General features: G+C 47.6%; 1 long non-coding RNA gene across 2 annotated transcripts in view; it reads right to left on the bottom strand.

The window, feature by feature from the left end:
* Positions 1-2841: 2841 nt before the first annotated feature.
* LOC119254852 (uncharacterized) overlaps positions 2842-20364 on the bottom strand; it is a 39199-nt gene continuing 21676 nt past the window's right edge. For both annotated transcript variants that reach the window (XR_005127379.2, XR_005127380.1), the window contains exon 3: positions 2842-2912. This is a non-coding gene — a long non-coding RNA (uncharacterized LOC119254852). The remainder of the gene's footprint in view (positions 2913-20364) is intronic.

Genomic DNA, 20364 nt, shown 5'->3' with positions numbered 1-20364 from the left:
CCTTTTAGTGCTAACTCGACCAGAAGTCCTTTCTACTTATTTTCACCCAAAATTGTCCATCAGTTTCAACAAAGAACAACAAATATTTAAAGCCTACTATGTACCTTTAGGATATATCAGTGGCTAAAAAGACCAGGATCCCTGCCCTCAAAGGGCTTATTTTTCAAATAGGGTGGGGAAGTAACAAACAATAAGCAAAAAGACATAAATAAAAAGTGAATTCCATAGTATGTGGGGATCATGCCATGCAGGAGAGGCGACTGAAAGGTGTGATGTCAGTGTGAGTGGCAGGTGGGGACAGCCTGCTGCTTAAAGGGGACAGCCTGGCCAACAAGTGAGATATGGGCAGAGGCGTGGGGCAACTAGAACAGAGTGTCTGCCCCCCCCACCCACGCTGTTGTACAGTGACTCCTCCTGGCTAAGGGAGGTTCATTCATGCAACTAACTATAGGGCAAGCATTCCTGGGACAGTACATAGCCAGCACAGAAACCCGCAGGCTGGAGCATGCCTGGAGCCTTAAGCTTCAACAAATAGAACCCTTCATGATGGGAGAAGCAACCAAGTGGAGAAGGAATAGGAAATGGGGTTTAAAGGTGGTGGGTGGGGGCCTCCCTGGTGGCACAGGAGTTAGTCTCAGCTCTATGAAGCTATCAACAGGCACCTCAGCACAAGTTTGATCCCCGGCCAGGGAGTTGACCCGCATGGCGCAGCAGACCTCTCCTGTCTCACCCGCTGCTCCCTCCGCAGTGTATTTCAGTTAATCCACCTGTTCTGCTCCCCACTCTGTCTCTGGTGAATCCTCTCACCCCCACACCTCTGGCCTGTATCCCAGATCTTGGTGCATAAATAAAATATATCTTTAAAATAAATAAAATAAAACAAAATAAAGGTGGGGGGTGGAGCTGAGGCATTTGAAAAATGTGGAGGGAGCGCTACTCCAGGCCGGCCACTGTGCAGGTGCTGGAGATTTTGAGCCAGCAACTCTGCCCCTGCTGCCTGGAGCTGGCAAACCTCCAGGGGCGTGTGCTACCAGAGGGAGGGAAGAGGGGCTCGGAGAGGACCAGATGAAAACCCAGGCACAGAGCTTACTTGTGTATGAGGAATAAATGGGCCAGCGGCTTGTGCCCTGGTTCTTGCACATGCAGATCACTCGGCATCTTCTATGCACTCTGGGCCACCACCAGGAAAAGGCGTCTCTCCTGAACATGGAGACCTGCTCACCTAGGAAAGGAAAATGCCAAGGGATGGTGCTCAGGGGGGAACATGAGGCCATAACACCAAGTTCGTCTTATACCCGTCCCAGACAGGGGCACAGTGCTCTCCACTAATGGGGTGCCAGACTGATCTCTGGCCCCCCCTTTACCCACTCCCCAAGACCCTCCAGGCAATGAGTGAGCCAAGGGTCTGGACCGTGGCTTCCAGTGTGGATGCAGCATCTCAACCTTGTTTCTACTTTCCTGAGTCAAATGCAAAAGAGGCCTTTGCAGGAGCACACACAGTTGGCTCTATGCCTGCGGGAGCAGTAGAAAGCAGCAGGGATGAGCCTCTCCCAATAAAAATTAATGGAACAAAAGCCCCCCTGTGCGCTGCCTGAGTTTCATCTCCCAGGGAGCTTATGTCTCCATCTTCTCTCACCAAATCCTCATTCTGGGCAATTCTGTCTCCCGGGTGTCTTTGGCATAGGTCAAAGGCCCATGAATAGATGGGAAGGGGCCAGGACTAAATCAGACCCAGGTTCACACATACCCAACGCACACAGGCTCACAGACACATGTACACGTGTGTGCATATGCCCACGCACTCTACACACACACTCGTGCATATGCATGCATACACACACACCCCTACCTTCTTGCTCCCTGTTTTTTAACAAGTGAAATCATTGGCAACCTCATGGGGGAGGAAGTCACATGGGGTGGGGGTGGGCGGGTAAATCAGCAGCAAGGAATTCTATGGAAGGATAAGTCCATTAAGGGTTTGCAAAAAAGCTAAGACTTGCATTTTTATTTTTTTCACTTTCATATACAAGCTCTCCACATGTACATTTTCACTGTGAATGACTCAGGAGAGCAAGCTTACACGGCACAGAGCACAGCATAGAAGCAACCTTTGCCCACCTAGCTCCCGCTCCCCTCCTCAGAGGTAAACACCATTGTGCTGGATTATTCTACCATCAGCCTGCTCACTCTGGGAACCCTAAATCTCAGAACCACCTTCCCTATATGGTCCTGGGTCAGGGTTGGCAAAAAGTAAAGTTGTTTGAGATGTAGAGGCCAAGTGAAACATCCCCATAATGTTCTGAGGTTTGCTGAGGTCCAATGACAGAGCAAGAGCACTGGCCTCTTCCCTCCTTTTCAAGTTCACCCTCCCCCTGGCAGCCGGCCGGGGAGCAGTGATTTCAGAGAACCCCCAGATGCTTCGCTGTAAGCTCACAGAGACAAGTAGACTACCCTGGGGATCCCTTGTGCAACCTCACTCCAGCAGCTACAGACTCCAGCTTCCAGAACTTCCAACACGCCCCCTGAGCCGTGTCCTAGTCAGCTGCTGCCACAGCTGTGTAAGGACTAACTCCCACTATAAATTCCTTATTCTATGACTCTCTGTGTTCCTGCTTCCCTGCCTGACAGGGACGCAACTGTCCACAGTGCTGAGGGCAGTCATTCTTCCTCCGCACGATTCTCTGCTTTCTTCCTCCTACTTTCCTCCAGTGTAATCATCCAGGTGAGATTTCTGTGGCAACACATACAAATCAGCCTCACCTGTTTCATGGCTACATAGTATCCCACCACATGTACTGTGTATTTAACCATTTCCAAATGACACACTTAAGTTGTAATCCAGTTTTCCACCCCGACAAAAGATGCTGCAGTTTCTTTATGCCGAGTGTGTCCATCTTCTTTAGGGTAGATTCCTGGAATAATCAGATGAACATATTTTTAATTTCTATAGTTTTGATCAAATTGCCTTCCAAAAGACTTCTTTCTCCAAAGAATTCTTGCCCTGCCAGCAACATTGCCCTTATTCCCTAAACACTGGTTTCTCTGTGCTCTGACTGCCCTGGAGATCCAGGAGGTGGGAGGCAGGGGGAGTGGGTATTGCAAAGGAGGGACATAGACACTTGGAAAGCAAGACGCATGGTCATGGAGTGCACCAGCCTTAAAAGAAATATACAACTAGCTCATTAAAGACTAAATGACAGGCAAAAAGAATTGCCATGCATGAGAAATGGGTAGCATAAAATTAATACTGAGAAGACTGAATGATTTCAGAAATTTCTCAATGACTGCCCATGCATGTCAGGGATATACATGTGTACACACACACACACACACTTCAGAATCTGCTGCTGAAGCTTAAAATCCCCTGAAATACTTTCTTTCCTCATTAGAGATAAGGCTCAGGGCCTCCCCGGTGGAGCAGCGGGTTGAGCACAGCACTGTGAAGCTGTCCACAGCCTCTGCAGTGCAGGTTCGATTCCCGGCCAGCTAAGGAGATTCCCACATGGCATGGCAGACCTCTCCTGTCGCGCCCACTGTTCCCCTCAGCAGTGCTTTTGGTTTGTCTGCCTGTTCTGTTCCCCACTCTGTCTCTGGTGAATCCTCTCACCATCCCGTGCCTCTGACTGCACCCCAGCCATTGTATAAATAAAGAATAAATCTTTAAAAAAGATAAAGACATAAGGCTCAAATAAAAATAACCTCTATCAGTAAATAGCAGTAATGTGTGAGGCACTTTGCCAAATGCTTTACATGCTTTCTGCCCTCTGAGGTAGGTATTATTCCAGTCTTACAGGTGAGAAAACTAAGTTTTAGAAGAGTGAAGCCAAACAACTAGTAAGTGATAAAGAATTTAACCTCAGCGTTATATGCCCAGACAACCTTGGCCACCGCACTGCCCACCCAGGGAAAGGAAGTCCCTTTTAGATACAGACACCTTCTGCCACACTTTTGCACACTATTCCCTAGAGTAAAGGGCAATGAGTGCAGGGAAAGACTCGGTAGAGAGGGACAGTGGGTGGAGAAAGATGCTGTGGTTGGAAATCTAATGGTTATCTCCTTCCTGGACAGTATGCAGATGGCAGAGCCCGATCAGCTCAAACGGGCAGAGGACCAGAGCAGGCAGGCAGCCAACCTCCCCATTGGGGCAACTCTTCCCAATTTTCCTGTTAGGACCGTGGCAAGAAGCCAGAAGTGGCAGAAGGGCATCAGTTCCTCCTCTCCCTGGAGTTTCTTTCTGGTTGCAAAGTTTCCAGTGTGCAAGGCCCACTTGACAATAGCTGGCTGCCATGCTGTAAAATAAGTTGGTGCCCACATTTGCTGATTTTGGACAGCAATGGCCTTGGAATAAAGAGGTAGGGAAGGAGATGAGTGTAGAGGGACAAGCTTGGGGCCAGGTCAGGGAGGCGGGAGCTAGAAAAGTGACAGGCGGAGGCACTTCGTAAGCAAGGACAGAGGATGCCTAGGGCAGCTCAAGGAAAGGGCAGCTCCCATGCAGACCCAGCGCCAACTGCCTGGCAGCGCCGGGGCAACAAGTCTCCTGGTGACAGGGACGCCTTACAGTTCCTGAGAACCAGGGGTCCAAGCACATATCCTGCCACCGTCCTTTAGGAAATCCATTCTTGCTTTTATAGCTCAAAATTAAATCCCTTCAGTGAGCTCTGAGCACTCTGGGAAGTCCCACATGCCCCAGAAAACAAAGGAAACACACCTCTGGGAGTCACTGAGCATGGGGAGCGGAAGGGAACACAAGGGTGCACAACAAGTGTGCCGTGCCTAGAAGGGCCTGTGGAGGGGTGGGGGATACAGCAGCACACCTGGGGAGGTGGGGAGGGCCGTTGAACTGGGCACCCATCCCACTGCTCCCCACACCACACAGGGACCTGATGATGACACATTGGCTGTGGTGACCCCTTGCAGAGGTGAGTTGCTCTGTCCCCCACCCCCCACAGGCCCTTCTAGGCACAGCACACTGGTGGCTCACCCTTGTGTTTGCCTCCCTCCCCATACTCAACGATTCCCAGAGGTGTGTTTCCTTTGTTTTCTGGGGTGTGGGGGACTTCCCAGAGTGCTCAGAGGCTCCTGCAGGGCCGCAGAGCAGTGAGTAGCTGCTCCAGCCACAGCTGCCCTCGTTCATGCTGAGTTCAGAGTTAAAGGCAGCCAAGGAGGCAGCCCTGGTGGAATGGAGAGATTCAGGGTGGGGCTGCTTATTATATGCAAAGCTTGAGAGCCACCGCAATAGAACCGTGTGTGTCTAAGTAATGGCACAGCGCTGGGTAGAATATTATACAGCCATTAGGCATGATAGTTATAAAGGCTAAGTAGCGATTTAACATGGAAAATCATCATAATGTGCAACTTCCATAATGTGCAACTTCCATAATCCGCAACTTCCAACTCCCACTGATAATGACAAATATGCTCTTTATTCAAGTCGGTAAACACTAGAAGAGTAGGGCTGACTGTCACAGCAGTGAGGGGAGTGTGGGATTATGGGTGAGGTTCCCCTTCTGCCTTCCACAGTTTCTATCTGAGGTGACAGGCGAAGAAGCAAAGTTGTCTGTGTAGTGACTGTGATGAACCTACATCACTGATCCCAGTGAGTGAGAACCAAACCACACGCACGCAGCACACACACTGCATACAGCAGAGACCACACACACCACCACATACATGTTCACTACACACGTGAGCACACACCCCACATACCACAGTGTTACATATTACATGTATCAATACACATCTCGTCTATCCACCTCACATATGTGCGACATGAATGCACACGTATTTCACATGCCTGTAACATGAATATACTTGACACTTATCACTGTTCTATATGCACACAATCCATATATACACCCCGCACATCACACACCTACCATATACACCACACTTAATACATACTACACCACACACACATACTCCCCACAGGGACACGCTCACATAATTTTATTTCCACATGCATTTCACAAGGATATCAGTTGATGTAAGGGTGGTGTTCTCAGGAATTCTGGTTGGACATTGGCTCTCCAAGCAGAGCATGCTATGAGCCAATCATTCTCACTCCAAAGACTGTGTGTACTTGAGAGTAATGTCCTGGCCCTGCAGTGGATCGAACACCTGGTGACAAGCAGGTGGAGACCAGAAGGGCCACCTTCTTGGGCTGGAAAGCCCAGCCCACATCCATCCCAAGCAGAACACGCCCCTCCTCCTCTTGCACAGACTGGCTCTCACAGCTTTCTTTGCTGCAGGGTGCGCAGACACACACCAAGCTGGCCCCCCAAGGGCCTCATGATCACAATGCTGGTACATGACTTGCTGGAATCTTCCAGCATGCAACATTAGGCATGGTGCATTGCATGTAGACAAATCAAATTAATATACACTGTCACTGCCCAGTTGAGCAGCTGTAGTCTTTGTGTTAAATTTCATAGTTAAAATGAAACACTTTTCTGTTACTGAACTGCAGCTCCACTGGGCAACTATGATGGTAACCTGCCAACATCACGCCTCGGGATGCCAGCACAGCCTCAAAATGGCAAAGCAAACTGGATTGACAAGGTAATTGAGGAGTTGCCACTTGTCACCAAAATAAAACAGTGATGTTGAGTCACTTCTTTTAACCAAAAGTTTGTAGAAACTCAGCATCCCCAGTAAACATTCGCCTGGCCCAGTTGATTAGGGCAGGGTGTGGCGAAGGCCAAGCTTACATGCAGTGTTGGTCTAATTATCTTGCTCAACTCGTGCTCAAGACATCTCCATGTCCCTGCACATGCCACACGCCCCAGTGCCGAGCTCGACTCCAAGCAGTGCACTTTACAGGCAACCCGTACATCCTTTTCAAAATCACAGTCAGTGTTATTAGTCTCAAGATACAGCTGAAAAAAATGAGATCAGACCAAGAAAGACTGTAACCTAGTGACTCAACCAGTAAATGACACAAGCAGGGCTCAGACCGGGTTCTGATGGAATCCAAATCCCAAATTTGTCCAGCTGGCATTGGCTAGCAGCGTGCAGACCCTTGGCTGCTGGAGAAAGCAAAACCACAGCAAGGCAAAGCTTTGCTGGTGACAGAGTAGCTGTGGTGTCTCCCTGCAGAACACATCGTGGCTATTCTCAGCACACTGGGCGTTCGGCTCACAAGTGGCATATACGCCTGTGTTTAAGGCCCAAGTTTACCAAGAAGCCACGCCTCTCCTACACCCTGCAGCCCCAGATGTCAGGAGCGTGCACTGTCTTGGCTAAGCTGACACTTACCAGTCAGGTCCCACTTGAAATGCTTTCTGCAATTCGTGGTATTTCACCTTTTTTCCGTGGGCTTCCAAGCCTCTGTAGACCACTTCCACTCCACCCCACCCCACCCATCCCAGGCAGAATGGGCTGTCATCTCTGTTGGAGATGACACCCATAACATTTCACAGCTCCTTGAATCTGCACAATCCTCCAGTCTCAATTCATGTTGTAAAGCATATAGTGTGCTAGTGAGGAGTGTTGACACAGCAAGAGAAAGGAAAGGCGATCAGATCCACAGTCTGTAGAGCAGAGAACTCTTCTTCCAAGGGCAGCAGGCTTTTCAGTTTCCAAGGTCAAGGTTGTAAATCTCTCTCTGCACACAGAGTGTGCAGCTACAGGAAAACCACCAGGGGCCAGGCGCCCCAGATTGGATGGCCCTAGTCAGAACAATTATCCAAATATTTTGGTAGGCCACAGAGTAAAAGAATTATGAGTTTGGGACCCGGGATTCTTTTCTCTGCCAAAGAACTGTTTCAGCGCGGGGCAGCAGCTCATATTTTCCACTCCAGGTAGATCAATGTCGCCAGGAGGATGTGAGTGGAGTGGGCCATTTCAAGTGCAACCTCAATAGGTATCTGCACCAGGAAAGGGAAGGCTGCTATTAGGGAAGCCTCAGGGTCTGCCCATGGGGGCATTTACTGGGTGATCAGCCTGGGAATGCCAAAGCAGTGTTTCCATATGGCAGTTACTCGTGGAACTTGATAGGTAAGTTCAAAGTAAGGTTTGTTCCAGCAGAAAGAGCTCAAGCTTTGGAGATAATGCTATCTAGACTTGGCCACTTGGTGCTTGTGCAGCCCTGGGCAGGGATCTTGTGTGAGTTGTTGACATGCATGAGTTCCAGGCAGGGTAGTGTGGTGGGAAGACCAGGGCCCAGGGCCCACATGTGTCCTGATCCTGGCCTGCTTGTGCCATCCAGGCAAGCACAGGCAGGAAATGTAACCTCCTTTTGCCTCAATGTCCTCATCTAGGTGCAGGGTCTAAGAGCAGTACCCATGTGTCCATGTGGGGTGGCAAGCATGCTCTGGAGGCAGAAGCAGTGATTGCACAGCACAGAGAATGTACTGGAGGCCAGTGCATGGTTCACTTTCAATGTTCAACTTTGTACTATTTCATCTCAATAAAATAATTATTTTGAAGTAGCGCCCACATCATGAGGTTGGTGTGAGGACTGAAAGTTACAATGTGTAAAGGGCGATGGACAGTGTCGGCCCTCCTGAGGGCTACATGAGCATCAGCCATCAATATGCCACAGGAGGACTCCTGAGCAATGCAGGCATGAATGCCCCGCCATCACCCATGACATAGCTACTGCTTTCCCTCCCATTTTGCAGGGAAGAAACTATTGTTTGAAGAGTTAACGCGCCATGCCTCACTATGAGTCTGTCAAAGATCACCCCGAACTTGCCAAGCAAAGAAGCTGCATGTGAGCCTGTGGATGGCTTTGATCAGTGATGTTGATAGAGCTCAGCAAGGACTGCTTTCCTCTGCTCCACAATGTTTGGGTCCCCCTCTGTGAGACCCCCCCCAAAGCAGGGCAGTAGAATGGGCTGAGGTCTTGATTATGCACATGTCCAGTGTGTGATGCCACTGTCAGCTGGAAGCCTCAGAGCCCTGATACAGGGACCTCTCCACACCGTCTCCCTCTGAGTGAGGTGGCTGAGATCCCAAGGGAGAGGTCTCCAGGGAGGGAGGAGCTCATGGAAGCTGCATCAACACTGCAGTCTAGCCTGGAAGTCCGACAGCTTCCTTTCCACCACACTGGATTTGCACCGGCACCCCAATGTCTTTCCCCAGTTCAAGAGGAGGGAAAATAGACCTCACCCCTTAACAAGTAATGGCAAGATGCTAGAAGAGCAGGTGGGGCCAGAAATGCTGCTCAGCTGTCAGAGGTGGAGCTTGGAACTCAAGGCTTTGACTGCCCAACCCAGTTCTCACCCACTGGTGCTGACAGTTTTCACCTTGTCAAACAGAGACCATAAATCCTACTCCTGAAAGCTATAAAGATGGCGGGGGCAAGGGGGAGACTTTAGTTTCATAATCTTTAAAATGGAATTAATGAGTTCCTATCTCTTTGAGTTGCTATGAAGTTTAACTTATTGTTAATAAGTAAAAATGATAAGCAGACTGGAACATTTATGTCAACGGGTCGACACATCCCCTTCCCGATAGAAAAGTCCACCCAGGAAACCAAATTAAGATCAGATCTCTCTATATCTATAAGGACTGTGTCTGATCACTCAGATTTAGACCTACCAAGAGGTCTACAACTTTCCTCTTTGCCCTGCCTGTAAGCAGGAAGTTGACAAATGGCTACCCCTCTTTTCCTCTCAACCTCGTGTTGCAGTGTTACCTCTTGGGGCAATTAATTAGATTGCTGCTTATCTCATATTAATAATTGTGCAATAGTGTCTCCCTAACAAGGTTTTCAGAAACACCCTAGTCAGCAGCATAGTTGAAAACTTCTCTTAGGGATGACTAATTTCTAGAAAGATCTTCACCTACAGCTAACCAATTTGGTTTTAGGGGAACACTTGTTAGTTTCCCTTCCAGCCAGAAACGCTTCCGGTCTTCATTCTGGAGGTTGTTCAACTGGGTCCTGCAGCTCAGGCCATGCAGTCCTGGAGGCTTCTTGGGAGCCATCACTAAATGCAGCAATTGAGTCACTGCCACCCGCAGTAGTAACACATTCTGACAAAAACATGAAAGATAGTGTATCTCTGCCTTAACTCATGTGGGTATCAGTAGAGGGGAAGAAAGTAAATTCTTTTAAAATACAGACAGAATCTTTTATCAATGAAAAACTGTCATCCGGTCTTTCTTATCTCTTTGTGCAGTGACAGGGGGATTTATCTTTCTTAGAAGCAAGCCTCCAAATGAATATCATGCCTGTTTTGCCAAGGTGAGTAGTTTGTCATTGCTGGGCCAGTAGACATTTTTACATAGATGTTGCAGGGTACACATGGCTGTTTGTCATCAATCCCTATGCCCTCCCGAAGCCCTCAGCGTCGGTCCTTTCCTCTCACAAATGGGAGCACCCGTAGGCTCAGTGTCGGCCCCACGGACCCCAGTTGAGCAAAATTCTCATGAGACCATCCCTGTACTCAGCCATATTCCCCCATTGTGGCTGCTTCACTAGCAGCTGAAGAAAACCTTGGCTAGAAACTCCTCTGCCAAATGGAAGTCCATTTAGAGTCAATGTTATGAAGAAATTTTTCCTCCAGCAAGAAGACATGGCCATGAGGACATCTCTCTGAGCATCAGCAATAGCAGTTCCTTCCTTTTGTTCTTTGATATTTAAAAATGTTCTTATTTTTCTGGAAACCCGGCTTTGATTGTCCACTCTGGGTCTGTTCCCTTGGTGGTAACAGAAGCATGGTCTACATCTGGATAATAACAACAATGACAAACATTTGATGAGCATGTGCTCTGTGCCAGGACAACCTCAGTTGTGTGTTTCAATTCATTCAACCTTTAGAAGAGCCCATGGGGGTGATTGTATAATTGTTCCCATCTTATAGATGGAAAAATTGAGACACGGTGTCCTCAGAGTAAGGAAGCAACAGAGCCAGGATGAAGCCAGGTAAACTGGTTCCAGAACTGCAGCCTCAATCACTTCTTTGTCCTGTGAGTCAAGAATCTCCAAGAGGGCTGCTTCGTTATTACCATTTCCTCAATGCTGAAAAAGTTACACCCTTACACTAAGGACTGCCCCAGAGACCTCTGCTGCGTCTCCTCCCTTCTCCTCAAGGTGGAAGATATCATTCCCATGAACCCCAAAGTGTCACAGGAAAAACAGGCCAAGCCTCAGAGTCTTCGGTGTACAATTTTTGAGCTGAGAAAGCTTACAAGTTCTATCAATTGTGATTTGGGGCTCACTTAAGCCAAAGAGGGAATTTATTGGAAGAATACTGACTTACAGAAGTGAAGGAAAATGGAAACTGGCACCCCGGGAAGAACAGGAGGTCCAAGGCAGTGTCTTCGGGGCAGTTGGGGAGACCAAGTTCTCACTGCCAAGTTCTCTCTGTCCTCATGTGGCTCAGGAACCAGTGCAAATTCCAGGACAGGCAGCTTGACAGCTTATCGTGGTCACATGCCCAACCTGGGGGGTCCATTAGCAAAGTCTTTCAGTTGAGCCTGACTGGGGAAATCAATGGTCCATGCTTTGCAAACTAACTACAGCTCACCTTCTTCCGTCCACATGCATATTATAAACTACAAGGCAATTCTACACAAAACAGAGCTGTCCCTGGAAGTTTCAAACCACTCTGAAGGGCTACAGGACACTGAAAGGATGAGTCATTTCCAAGAGACACTCCAGTTAGGGTTGAACCTCAGCGCTTCTAACACTTGGGTGCTGGTTTTTCACTTCATGGCATCCCCTGCTAAGTACAGATCCAGGGTGTTTTTTTGTCTCTCTAGGTTCATCTGTCAGTCTTCGCTCCTACTTGCTCCTCGCCTGCACACGGGCCTGCTGGCAAGCACACACCTGCCGGGGGAGAGGGCCAAGCTACACGGCACAGGGGCCCCCTCTTTAGGGAAAGGTGAAGCTTTGTTCACAGTGATGGCCCCAGGTTGCAGGGTTTGCTTTCTCTTGGCAGCGACACCAGGGAGCAAATCACCAGTGTCTTCTGCCCATCCCGGGCCGCGAAGAGTCTTTCCAAGCTCATAGCATGTCTGTTTTCCTAGAGCAGGACTGGGGAGGGAGAGATTTTATTAGATGCTGCGGGGTGCGTGGCTCAAGGAACACTTGAGTGGTTCTCAGTCAGCCATGAACTAGTGCAGCTGAAGGTTCTGGGTGGTAGCAGGGCAGGAGCGAGCGGGACTGTCTTCACATCTGGGAGAGCACCTGCCGCACCCTCCAAAGGGCAATGCCAAAGGGAGAATCGGCCTTGATTAGGACCCCATCAGAGTTAACAAAGTAACATTCATTTATGCTAATCACCTTCAAGGGTTTTTTCATCATCGCTAGTGCCTCGAATTGGCCTGAGACAAGCTGAAGTCATAAAACACCCTTCAAATCTCTCTGTCTTGAAATGGGCAAGGAAAGAGAATTTATTATTATCATTCCTCAGCCACAAAAGAGAGAGAGAGTAAAAATGAATGAAGGTCACAGTTCCCTTTACAGCTGATCGACTTACCTTTTTCTTTGTTCCTGCGCCTACCTAGTAAATTGAAGTTGGAAATAGAGATGCATACGAGATGATTTTCTGTTGTTACTTTCATTTTCCCCAAGAGGAAAAGGGACAGTCCATTTAAAACAACTGAGCTATTATATCACAGTGCCTCTTGTTTAAAATTCAAACGTCATTGGAAACATGCTCCAGCAGAACCGAAACAGAAATTGTGAGAACCACATTAATCATCTCAAAAATAATTCCAAATATACGTGCAGGCTGATACTTTCAAGTTGTCCAAAATGTATATATAAGACTATATGTATATAATATATACAGATCCTAGAATGGACATTGCAATGTATAATAGATACTTGTGCAACATACACATGTTATACATACATATCATATATATCTTTACGTAAGTCTGTATATGATCTGCATGTAAAATACTGGACCTTTGTACAAACTCGAGAAGGTCTGTATAATGGATGAAACAGATTTAGTTCAAGTGATTTGCCCCAAGACAGACAGCTAGAAATAGCAGAACCAGTCAACCCGGTTTTCTGATTTCAAGACCAACATTCTTTCATGCCTTGGTTCTTCATTTTTTCATGGACTAGTCCAAGTCATATTAAGAGGCCTCAAAAAATTATCCTGTGTGGTGCTGGAAGGGATCATGCTCAGCGAAATAAGCCAGAAAGAAAAAGAAAAATACCGGATGGTCCCACTCATAGCAGGAATCTAGAAAACCTACATAAGGGACCAGGAAAAAGAATAACTATAAGAAAGAAAAAAATCAAAATCAACAAACAACTATGAACCAGAGACACTATACAGGGGGTGGGGGGTGGGGAGGGGAGGGATTGGGGTCAAAATAAGGGGGTTGCAATTGTAAGGGGAATATAAAAATAAAATTTATTTAAAAAAATAAATAAAATGTCTAAGATAAACATAAAAAAAAATATCCTGTGGCTTCACTACATAAGGCACGTAGACTTAAGTGCATTAAAATAACTCGTTTCATGGTGTCACTGGACCATCTACAGCAAAATGTCTGCATCAAACAGCATGTAAACAGCCCCAGATTGGTATGGATCCCTCAGGAGCAGGAAGTTCAGGGTCAACAGCTCTAGAAACATGGATAAATATTTAAAACAACAGAGGGATTTTCCCTGTGGCAAGATGTTTAGCATCAAGAGTGGTTAGAAGTGTGCGAGGTCGTTCGGGCACAGCCCCACAGCCTTAGCCAGGAGTGACTCGAGGGTAACGTGATTGGGGGTGAGAGAGGTGGGTGTGCACGGGGGGACACTGGTTACTGCAGGCCCATCCTTCACTCCAGAGAAGCGATTTCTGAGCCTTCTCTCTAAAGGGAACAGGAGCTCCTGAATCAGTCGGTGGAGTTTCTTTTCTCTAGTCCCCAGGCAGGTTCTAGTGCTCAGCACAGCGCCCAAAGTGAGGTTCTGCTGGGCCCCACCACCTCTTCAGGGCCGACCTGGTGCCCACATGGGGACTCTCAGTACCCCAGCTACCTGGAGGCCTCTGAGGGATTGGGAGAAAGGCACTCTACTCCCAGTCTGGTGTCCCTCTGTCCCCTGGGTCCTAGGTTGACCCTGTGTGTACACCCAGAGTCTCACAAAGCCTTCAGGAACCCGACTGTCCTAAGCTCAGCTAGAGAACTCCCTCCAGAGGGGAAAATTCCTTCCTCTTCTTTCAGCTCAATGCACATCTTTCTCGATAATAACCTGTCAGTGGAGCCTTGATGGGTCACAGACTCATTGGGAGGCTCAGAGAACTATGAGAAAGCCAGGATGGGGAAGCCTGTAGCATTCCTGGAAGGTTTCCTGGTGGTAGCACTTTTGATTCTTAAAGAAATAAAATGTAAAAAAGATAAAATTGAACATTTCAGGTCCAAGAATCACTTGATCCTGATTTGTTTGCAATTAAATCTATCCCCTAAGCATCTCAATTGTGAGTAGGCAGGACCAATTCAGAAGAAAATGAACAAAATAACTCTGAACCCTCCCATCGATCATCACCTTCCCCCAACCAAGGCGCTTCCCTTCATTAAGTAAAATTCACCTTCCCCAAACATTTGTTGAATTTGTTTCCTCACTGGACAAGGCGTCTGCGCTCAGAAAACACTGAACCCGATATCATACGCTCTTATTTCCCTTGTGGTACCTCATTTTCCTGCTTTGGGTACCAACTTTGAATGGTGGAGTCAGAGTGGAGGAAGATGTGGGGGGATAAAAAAGTCTAGAGAGCAGCTCTGTGGATGGACGCAGCCTCTGCCCCCCAAGTCTTCCCACAGCGGTGGTATCAGCGACCCTCTTATCAACAATCTGGTGAGATCTGAGATAAGGCAGAATGCTGGCATTTTCACTGCAATGTGGGTCGGAGTAGCAGAGGTTTCAAAATAGGCCCTTTTTCTGGGCCCCAAACCCACATTCTTCAACGTTAAAGCTTCCAAGGACTTTAATGCAAGCTCCATGCATGTAGGGCCTGCAGGACCGGGCCCTGTGGGAGTGTAAAGTGACAACATAATAGAGAAAAATCACTTTAGCAGGCAGCAGTGACAGCTGGGCAGGCATTAGAAAAAAGGGAAAAGGCCTCAGTTTAGACAAATTACTGAATGAAATGATCACATGGAAAGCCCCTTTTACAGCTGCCACTAAGAAATCCAGAAAATATAAAACATGTGAAAAAGTAAATAAAAGAATTTTTGAATCTTTTTTTCCCCCATTAAAGGTGTAGTAAATGGTTAAAGGGTTCCAAAAAGATCTTCGGTCTCTTGAGCCATGAGCTGAAGTGGAAAAATGTAGCTATTTTGGGTTTTTCACGTAAATTACTAAACAACTAATAAAATCTAAACAATGCAAGGGCGCCAAAAACCCTGGAAAATCCCAAAGCCAATTTCAGAGTCTCTGTCACCAGACTCAGATGCGCTCATTTCCATGACTTTTGACATCTCATTACCCTGCATTATATTTTCACAGACTCGTTTTCCAGAATCTATAGAAAAATAACTTAATACATCCTCAGAACCGTGCCGGAGAGCTAACGGATGCCTCTTAAATGGATGTCTATCAGCCACTTAAAAATAAAGCGGATATTTCCTTAATAAAACCCTTGGAGTGAGGGAAAAGAAAGGTAGCCCTTGTTAGAAAAAAAAAAAATTTTTAAATCTAAGAGGCAGCACAATGTAATGGGTAGGGGACACCCACGTGGGGGTTGAGCGATCTGGTTTCTGGTGTTCATTCTGCCACTAATTTGCTATGTGATTTGGGCCAAGTATTAACCCTCCTTGGGCCTCGGTTGCCAGATCGCTAAAATGAAGGAGTTTGCAAGGTTGCTCTCAGAGCCCCTTTGTGTGCTGACAGGCTGTGATTTCGGGAGCTTCCTCGGGGGCAGACCCCTTTAGAACTTGCACACGTGACCTAGTCATTTTCAGATTTAGAAACAAAAACATTTTAAAATTCTCCCCACTCTGTGTCTATACATTGGTTACAGAATTGACAGCGATCCAAAAGAGAGTCAAATAATATAGTGATGTTCTCCTGGGAAGAACCCCATTTTTATAAAGTCACCCCCAGGACCTTCTCAGATGAGGTTCAAAGAAACATTCAGAAAACTTCCAAGCTCCCTTGCAGAGAATTGGGGAATTCCTTCGTTTGCAGGATGGAAGCAGTTCCTCCAAGGGCCCCCGCAGCACGTTTTCAGCTAACAAGAGCCCAGCACCAGCCAAGCAAGTCCCAGCCAGCCTGTGCCTACCAGCCAGGAACACAGGCTTTTGGAAAAGAAGAAATGATGACAAGGTATTAACAAGCGCCTATTTAGACGGTGGCAAAACAGATACACAACAAATGCATCATCCCGCAGTGGGGCATTTTCAGAGTGTTTTTAGTCGTCTCTTGAGTTTGGCGAGATGGAACAGGAAAAGGACAGGGAAGGATTTGATGAGGTGGAGACACTTTCAACTCATTCCTGCTGTGCCCATCCCAGTGATTCTCAACTTGGGTGGTGCACTGGAATCAGGCAGGGAGCTTTAAAAAAATGCTGATGCCTGGATCCCAGTCTCAGAGATTTCCATCTAATTGTTATAGGGCATCATCTCAGGTATTAGGTTACTAGAACCCCACCCACTCAGGGCATTCAATTTAGCAACCAACTTTGAGAATTACTGCTCTGGTCCCTCTAATACAGGAGCTCTCAGGGCCTTCCTTGTGGCACAAGGGGTTAAGTCTCAACACTATGAAACCATCTGCAGCCACTGCAGCACGAGTTCGATCTCTGGCCAGGTAGGTGACCCACATGGCACAGCAGACCTTTCCTGTCTCACCCTCTGCTCCCTCAGCAGTGTATTTCAGTAGATCCGCCTGTTCTGCTCCCCACTCTGTCTCTGGTGAATCCTCTCACCCCACCCCCATACCTCTGGCCTACACCCCAGCTCTTATATGCATAAATAAATAAATCTTTAAAAAAGTAATAACACAGGGGCTCTCTAACTTGCCCAGGCATGAAGCATGCTGGCTACACCTCACGCTCAGATTTTCTAAATGATTATGCGGTCAGATTTCTAATATTTTCCCAAGTGATGCTGCTGCTGATGGTCTGGAATCCACACTTTAAGACACAGTGCTCTGACCTGTCAGTTGGTGCATGACGATGAGAGCATTTCTCACACAGTTCACCTTCTTCTCTGCCCTTGACCTTCTCCCAAAACACTCACCTGTGGCCAAGGCAGGCCTGTTACTATGGGCAACTTTCAGGACTCAAGACCCAGCTCTGTCTCGGGACCAGCAGAGAATCCTGGGATTGGGCTCTGTCAGCTGCCTTCTCCATGTATGGGTCAAAGGAGAGAGCTTTACCTCCAGAGAAGATCATACTCAGTGACTATTGCACACTGCTATAAACAGATAAAGTAGGGTTCAATGCCCACCTAGGTCAGAGCACTCAAAAGCAGCCCTAAAGACAGCAAAGAGAGCTTCAGAGTTGATCACTCAACTCCTCCCACTCCATGTGCTTCTGCACCCACTCGGCCACCAGAACCAAGGAGAGGCAGTAATTGACAATGGAGAATGTCCCCTGAGGGCAATATCTCTGCCAGTGAGAATATCACGCACTGTCAGAATGAGTCACCACCCAAAGGGGCTGAGCTGGGGAGGAGGGTTCCAAGCACAAATTGACAGGATATACCTGGAGTTTGGAGCAGAGGGTGGGAGGTCAGAACTGAAGTCATTGCCTGAGTTAATGAGGATAACCGCAGCTGGGTACTGATTCTCCCAGTAGGGGCCCTACGGGAGCTGGTAAAGGGGCCCATCTGATATAGTTAGGAGTTGAACTACTGAGACTCATCTACAAAGGTTTTATCATAGCTCCAGTGTATGTGAATTCATAATCCTTTTCGTTTTCTGTTTGAGCAATTTCCTCTTAAGCAGAGATATTCAGTTGGCAGCCAAAACTCCATTAGGGAAATATGAAAGGCAAGCAGATATGGGTGTAGTAGAGGGTATAAAGATTTTGATATCTGCCTGATCTCTACCACTAGAAATTAGAGGTGGTGGACGATAGAAGACACTCAGAACAGAGAAGCCAGGAGGTGGTGATACAGGTGTGCTCATGTGGTAGAAAGTAAGATGGGAGAGATGGACCAGGTGGTAAAACTCCATGATATAAAGTCAGGCACCAACACCCCCAGGAGATCAGAGATACCCAAGGCACTGAGCTCTTAGCCAGAAGAAGAAGGAAGAACAGGAGGAGAAGAATTACAAAAATAAAATATGTACCAAATGGTCTTTTATATGCAGATCCATTCATTACTGAGGGGAAATTTATGATAGTGTAATGTGGCCATTGCACAGTGCAAACATCAAAACCATCCATTAGACTTTATTTTTTTTAAGTTTTTTTTTTTTTTTAATAGAGGCATGTTTTATTTATTTATTTATTTGTTTGTTTGTTTGTTTTGTTTATACAAGCACTGGGTACAGTCAGAAGCGCGGGAGGGCGAGAGAATTCACCAGAGCCAGAGCGGGGAGCAGAGCAGGCAGAAGGGCCGAAGTACACTGCTGAGGGGAGCAGCGGGCGGCAGGAGAGGTCTGCGCGCCATGTGGGACCCTCCTCCGGTGGCCGGGGAGCAGCCGGGGATCGAACCGGCGCCGCAGAGGCTGCAGGCAGCTTCGCAACCCAGCGCTCAACCGCTGCGCCACCAGGGAGGCCCCATTAGACTTTAAATAACCCTTGGAGATGAAGGCCAAGACCAACAACTCCACGCCTCATCCTCATCACTGACTCTGGTCATAAGTTAAGTGTGCAGACATGGTTACTGCCCAGCAAGGACTTTAGTGGGGAAGATATTTTAGCTTGATTGAATTACTTGTCCAAGAGGACTAGGAAAGCACCTTCACTTGCTCAGTTCTTTCTTACATTTACTGAAGACACTTCAAAAGCACGGCTGAGACTGTGACATGGCATTAGGCAGACACTCCATGTCCCGATGTTATCTTTCCACCCTTCAGCTCTAATAAGCCCACTTGCAGGAAAGGATAATTCCCTTAGTCCTGATGTTTACCTGGTTCCCCACCCTCAACACAAAAATCCTGAGAAACAAGCACACACTGCTAGTTTATTTCTAGAAGTGATTCCCACGAACAGGTGAGAGGGATTAAAACTGGGGCCCTTGGCCTCAGGTCAATACAAGGGCATATCCTGGCACTGGGCCCCACTGTGGAAACAAGAGCCCCACTCTGTAGGAACATGCCTCAAAACATGCCTCTTGAGGGACACAACACACAAGGACAGCACTTTCACCCCAGTTCCTGGCCCCAGTGGCCAAGGATGTCTCCACTGGACACTCCTTGGTCTAGTCAGATTGCCAAACAATACCATTGACTATATGGCTTGTGAACAACAGAAATGTGTTTCTCACAGTTCTGGAGGCTTATTCATCCAAGATCAAGGTGCCAGCAGAATTGGTGTCTGGTGATGACCAACTTGCTGGTTCGTACCCGCCATCTTTTTGCTTTGTCCTCATGTGGCCAAAGGGTGAGGGGTTTCCCTGGGGTCCCTCTTATAGGACCATTAATTTTACTCACGAGGGCTCTCTTTCATGAGCCATTCACCTCCCAAAGGCTTCTCCTCCTGATATCATCACCTTAGAGTTAGAATTTCCACACATGGTGGGGGGAGGGGCGTAGGGGGATGAACAGTAAGGAGGGTAGGAAAGCAAGTGTTCAGACCAGAGCAGGTAATTTGCTTGGCTTCTGGGGACTATGTGCCTGAGTGTCAGGTGGGTTCCTTCCGAGTCCCACACCTCATGATAAGACATGCTCCAAAGAAGCAAGTAAGGATCATGCACTGATGCTGGCCAAGGTCCTGTTGGGCCCTCCAGCAAGGAGTTGGGGGCACAGCGGCACACAGAGGCAGAGCACATCAGGGGAAGGGCACAGAAGGTGCCCAATGCTGCCCTTCACACCTCAGTAGAAATGTAAGCCAAATATTTTTGCCTTTTTTGTTTATCTTGACATTGATTTATTCATCGGGTCTTGAAAATATTTAGCAGATAAGGGAGACCTGTCAGAGCCCCTGACACCAGGTTGCCCTAACTCTGCCTTTGAGGGTAGATTTGACATCAGTATGTCATCAGGGCTGAGTAGAGCCCTAAGAGTCACCCAGTCGGGGAAAGGGTAACAAGAGGGTCTCATGTGAGGATGGCACTAGCCGACAATCAACCATCATCCACATTCCAGCAAATAAAGCCTACAAGGCAAGCCTAATTGTAACTGTTTTCTTCAAGGCCAATAAGACCTGAATTTGAGTGAAGATAGAGAAAATCATGTTAGTGGAAACAGAAAAAAACACACAGATCTCACATTCAAACAAGGCAAAGTCACACATTCTCGAGTAGGTCATGGTATTCTCCAGTGCAAACTTCAGCCCAATCCTCCAACTCTGACTC

This window comes from Talpa occidentalis, unplaced genomic scaffold (assembly GCF_014898055.3).
Source record: "Talpa occidentalis isolate TD23 unplaced genomic scaffold, MPIMG_talOcc4v2.1 talOcc4.3, whole genome shotgun sequence".
In the NCBI taxonomy this organism is placed as follows: Eukaryota; Metazoa; Chordata; class Mammalia; order Eulipotyphla; family Talpidae; genus Talpa; species Talpa occidentalis.
The sequence above is the reverse complement of the archived record's forward strand: the minus strand, read 5'-3'. Positions and strand labels throughout refer to the sequence as shown.